Consider the following 6000-nt stretch of genomic DNA (forward strand, 5'->3'; position numbering starts at 1 on the left):
TTTTTTTAAACAGGAAAGCCAGTTCTTGCATTTCGATCTGCAAGAGCAAACAGTGCTAACTGCTCCACATAAGACTCAAAAGCTGACTGAAATTAGGACCAAATAAAATACAAGTCATGCTCAAAAAGTTATTTTGAATTCCTGGACCTACTGGTGACTAAAATCCTCACTGTACACCTAAGAATAAACACAGAAAAGGCATATTATCTAAGTAGTGCCATTTACTGCTGTATGCATCAGTGCTGCTTGGCAAGGCTTTGCATTGCACTGTACTGCAACAAACTTATAGAGTACAGATGCAAATTGCACAGAAACTCAAAAATCAAATATGATCAATATAAGTTCAAGTGTAGGTCATGCTTTAAAGTGTTGTAAGAAAATAATTTTAAATAAAATTACTTGTGTAAAAGCAAGTTTCCACTTTGTTTTCAGGCTAATAATGTCACCCTTAAGAAGGAAATCAATTTAGAAGAGAGAAAGAGCATGAGATTAAGAGCATGTGCTTGAAAAGATATATATAAAGAATATTTGGATGCAAAGTATAAGAGATCCTTAATAAGGAATTTGTTTTGCCCAGCATATTCAGGGTCTAGCACTGTCTACACRGCACATTGTATTACTGCCTGTCAGAACACATCTAAGTCTTCCTGTATTTCATGTCTTAGATCATCTCTTCTTGAAAATTGTCACAGTTACCAGCACATAAACTGGCTGAAACTTGTAGCCCTGGCAAGCCTAATGTAAGAAAACCCCTTCTTTCAGATCTACATGGCCTCACAATTCAGATTTTGAGCAATTTGTTACTCTATTTAAYAGAAGAGAAAAGGCAGGAACTAAAGACTTGGAGAAATAAGATCTTGCGCATTAAATAGCATGACATTAACTTACTTGGTGTATCAGTTACAGGGGAAAAAATAGCATTTATGTGAGAAATACATTCTTTAGTCTTCTCACCATTCTGAAGGTACCATTGATGCAAATTACAGATCTTAATTTCCCTGATGAAACTATTCYCTGTGCCCTATAACAAAAGATTTAAAAAGAAAGGAAATACAAAAACTTAGTTCWTTCTTGTTTGAATCTGGGATATGGTTTGTTCTAGCACATACAGAAATTCAAAAGCCATTCTGTATTCYGGCCAACATAAGGTAACAAAAAAGAATTAAAAGAAATGCTATAGAGGTGAATCAGACAAGGTAAAATAACTAACTATAACTAACTTAGGAAGAAAGATTAAAAAAACTGAGTGACATTTCCCAGAGACTACAAGGACCAGGCTTTTAAGCACTAAAGCTAATGTAGGTCTAAGTTCTTTCAACATTTGTTACTTTAATGATTTTAGTCTGAAAATGAGTGAAAAAAACATTATATACATATCCAGGCCAGGAATAAATACTTTAAATAGCACTGAGAATGCTAAAAATACTGAATGGAAATAAAGAACACGAAAACATAGTATGATGAATTCTCTCTGAGTAGATYCTGCAGTTATTTCTAGGCACTTAAATGCTGTTCTAAAGGAAGATTTTAGAAAGAATTCCACAGACTAGTAGGATCAGGCTGCATGCCAGTCTCCAAGACAGTTGTAGAAGACTAGAAGACAGAAAATGAGCCAGGAAGCAACTTATTCTTTGAGGGACTGGAAGATTCAACAAAACCTTGCATCTCAAAAATCCATATTTAAAATAGTAAATGCTTACAATTTTCTTTCCGCTGAACAGCTAGGATGATGAGACTAATGTTTGCTTATCTTCACGTAAACCTCTCACATATTTGTGAAGATGGCAACAACAGAGCAGTATTAACCAAGAGATAGCAACTGCAACTGCTAGTGATTCTGCAAATAAATTAAACTATGAGTTTTCCATAAAAAACTCTTTTAAAAATAATTATAAAATGTTGTGAACAAAGTGTTGTGAGTGTTGTGACTGAAATTACCACCAACTTACTTGCACTGTGCTGRGCTTTAAAAATTGCTAAAGATTCAAAAGCACATCAGAACCATTGGTTCATCATCAAAGCTGTATCACAATAGCAGGTAATTCAACAAGAATGGAAGCCAAAGGAAATCCATTCTGCTAGCCTCTGTTTAAGAGATATCATGCAGTAGGWGAGTATCCCCATTAAAGGCATTTCTCACTGGAGCTAAGAAGGCAGCTATCAGTCCTTGGGGTATCAGATGAAATCTGCTCTGTACGATGAACTAGCAAAGGCAGACCATTGATTTGCCTGTCCACAGGACAGTAATTCGCCAAATCATCCACTTCATGTGAAGAAACAATCTCCTCCATTTCACACTAGTCACTGAAAGCCGAAAACTCAGCAAAAGTCATATAATTCAACGAGACTATCCTAAAATAATACAAAAAAATTGAAAGGGAAATGGAGATATAACAAGATTTCACCTCGAGCTGGAACTTCTTATTTCTCCACAGCCTAACACCCTCATTTGCAGGGTACAAAGATGCTTTTTTTTTTTTTTTTTTTTTTTTTTGAGAAATTAATTTACATTGTATGTAGGATTTCCCTTTATGTTTCCTGAGTATTTCTGAGCTCATTATCTGTATGGAAAGTTTCGCAGCTAAAATGAAGGCATTTAGAGCAAGAATCTCTTCCTTTCTTTTATGCAGAGAGGGAAACCAAAGGCAATAGCTGTAAATCGTGGTGGTTACATTAAATGCCTCACATCAGTATTTCTTGGAGTGTTCTGAAAAGTGAAGCGTGTTTTTAAATTTGTGAATGTGTAACAGTTTAAGCTACAAGCTATAAATGAGGCCAACACAGTGCAAGTTTTGCTGTTAGCAATTTTAGTATAGTTCAGTATCAGTGCTGACAGGTATCAATGTAGTTGCTAAATCATTGTACCCATTATTACAAGTCTTATTAACCCCAAAATGCTGTGGAAAAATGATACATTTAATACAAATTAGCAAAAATACAACTAATATAGCAATGTCATCCCATAACATTGCATCCCAATAAGAGTTTTCAAGAGAAAAWTGTGATTTAACAGTTACGTACCTTTTGGATTATGTATTTTTWATATTTACATATAACTGCAGCTGGTTTCCCTAGATTGCCTTAAATAACAGCAATAACAACAAGTAAAATAAAGCAAGATTATTGATCATTTGTTCTCACATTATTCTACTGAATACTGAATGAACAATGGTTAATTTAGCCTCACAYTACCACTGCGAGATAAGCAATTATCAGCCTCATCTTACAGGAAGGAAATGGAGGCACATGTGGGTTAAATAACTTGCCTGAAGTCTGGGGATAGAACCCAGATCACCTGGATGTTGTTTCCTAGCCACCAAACCACCCTTCCTCATTAGCAAATTTAACTGCCTATGTCTAAATAGTGAGTGTGTATCTGCATGCACATGTGCCTAGTGACTGTGCATATCAACAACTCTCAGTTTCTGTATATGCATACATCAGGGGTTTGGATATATGTAAAGAAGAGCACGTATATATGCTGTTTAAAAATACAAAGATGCCACAGATGTAATTCAAGAGATTCAAAACTTGGCACTAGTGAGAATTTTTATTTACAGATAAACTACGTGACATTAAAAGGGAAGGGCATTTTCTTGGTTTCAAAATAATTCATTTTAAAGTTATCCTCACCACAGAATCAAAGGTTTCCTTTATTATCTGCAAACATTATTAATATAGATACAGTAACAGTGACTTCTCTTTAGAAAACACTGTGTTTTTAAGATATGACAAACCAACCCCAAAGGAGCGCTGCATGAATTACGTTAATTATCAGAGAAATATGTTATAGGCACTAAGTGTGTGCTATGTGTTAATTAGAGTACCTAGCAGTTAAATATTCTACTGTATTCCAAAGGACTCCTGTCACCAGAGACACAAATTGCACTAAGACGTATAAAGGCAGTTGTTAAAACACGAATCAGTGTGTGTGACTCGTTCCTATASAGTCCTTAGCCAATCACTTAATCAAGGAGAGAGAGACCCCGAGCTAGAATTTCCATCCCATTCCTTCTCCATAAGGCTAATTCACTGCTTAACTGCCCTATATAAATAACCCACTTCAAATTTACTTCTCAGGAAAGAGTAAGCTGCTTGTAGCACTACTTTATTCTCCGATCCAGGTCATTTCCAGAAAAAAAAGAGAGAAATAGGTAAAGAGCTGGGAGGAAGGGCAGGCCTCCGACACCACAGTCCTGAGAGCTCCACAGTGCATTTTGTATCGGCCTTGGCATTTGTCTTCATGAAACCCACACGCAGACACATTTACATGGAGCCTGCACACAGCACTCAGCTAGAACACTGCTTCTCTGCAAGTCTTGTTTGCTTGACAGTCTAGATCTATACAGGTGGGAATTTCAGAGAGATTTCTTTAAATATTTTTCCTGAGTATTTTCCAAGCGCTTGTCAGAATCCTTAACTTTTCCACCCAGTTCCATATATTTAGTCTCATCACTAGAATTTCTTGTGCTTTACATATAGATCCTGTGTTGTTTGTGCGAGTCTGCAGTACTACACTGAATTATCACATTGAATTATGATGTCCAAGGTTGTTGCATTTGATGGAAATACATCCCAGGATATCCACAGCAATATGGAAGAGTGACTCCAAAGCATAGGATAATTTTAAGATAGTTCTGTCTTACCAGCATTGCCTATTTGCGTGGTTTATTCACAAGGATGTAGTTAGCAATCAATATCCGCCTTAAGAAAGCTGGTGCTGTAATTTGCTACCAGCATTAGTACAACATTCACATAGCAAAGAGCCATTTAGTCTCTATTGAAGGCAAAAGGTGAAGAGATTTTATGGGTTTCTTATGAAAGTGTCCTAATTCGAGGCAGTTGTGAGAACATGGATGCCAAATGGTTAAATTCATCACACCACAATCTATCTTTTACCAAAAAAAAAAAAAAAAATCACATATAAATGACCAGCAAGGTGTGGATTCACTGGATTTCCATTCCGTAGGGATGCAGAGGCTGGGATAAGGAAACTCTGAGCTGACTCACATGCCCACTGCCCTTCCTGCAGAAATAGGGGCTGGTGCCTGGTGGGGCCTGAGTGACACCCTGTGGTGAGAGCAAGGAAATACCCTGCACCTCGGTCCATCCTCCTCCAGACCCTCTGGATTTCCAACACATCCAAGTGGCAAAGGTCAGGTAAGAGTTTTCCCAGCCCTGACTGCAGGGAAGGAATTCCAACACAATACCAAGGGGAAATCCCAGGAGCGAGGGAATTCTGGTGCGCTACACTGTCCCGTATGGAGAAGAACTCTGACATACCTGCCCTAAGAATAGGAAGTTTTAAAAAAATAACCATACAAAGAAAGCTACTTAAAGGAGGTATTTACACTCTCAGAAATTTAAAAACAGACAGGCTGTCAGAACAGTTTGTTACGTGATAACTGATCTGGCAGCAGWTCGTTCTAGAGGTGCTTGGTTAGGAGAGGAACACAACCGAAATGACTGTCTGCAAGCGAAGGCACCTGGTCTGGAAAAGCATCAAGCTGGTGTTTTATCTTCCACGGGGTGGGATTTGGGAGAGACAAGGGTGCTAATGGTTTGTCAGAACTTGCTTCACTTACTAGAACATTATCCTATAATTTTAGAGTATCCTAACTAGCATTTTGATCCCTTTAGTCCAYAGAAGGGCCTAAGCCTAAATTCATTAGATTGTCTCACACATTTTTAAGTTAAGAGCTTGAATTCACTAGGAGAACATTCGTCTCCTTGCTAAGACCTCTCTTGGTACACAACCATTTCTGAATTATAGACTTCTGAAAAAAATATCATAGTGTTCAACCAGCCATCTGTTCTGGTCTAGTCACTTGTTTACAAATCAATTTCTCAAGCTGAGGAGTCCCAGCCTTCCACTGATTACCGCAATTAAAAATATAATTAAAAAGTTACAGTCAGTTAGTTCTAAAAATAAACACAAAGAAACTAGAACACATACAGAGAAAAATAAAGAATGTGGCATTGAATGTGCCTAGGGCTACA

Source organism: Nothoprocta perdicaria, unplaced genomic scaffold, assembly GCF_003342845.1.
Source record: "Nothoprocta perdicaria isolate Ctin4 unplaced genomic scaffold, notPer1 scaffold_14, whole genome shotgun sequence".
In the NCBI taxonomy this organism is placed as follows: domain Eukaryota; kingdom Metazoa; phylum Chordata; class Aves; order Tinamiformes; family Tinamidae; genus Nothoprocta; species Nothoprocta perdicaria.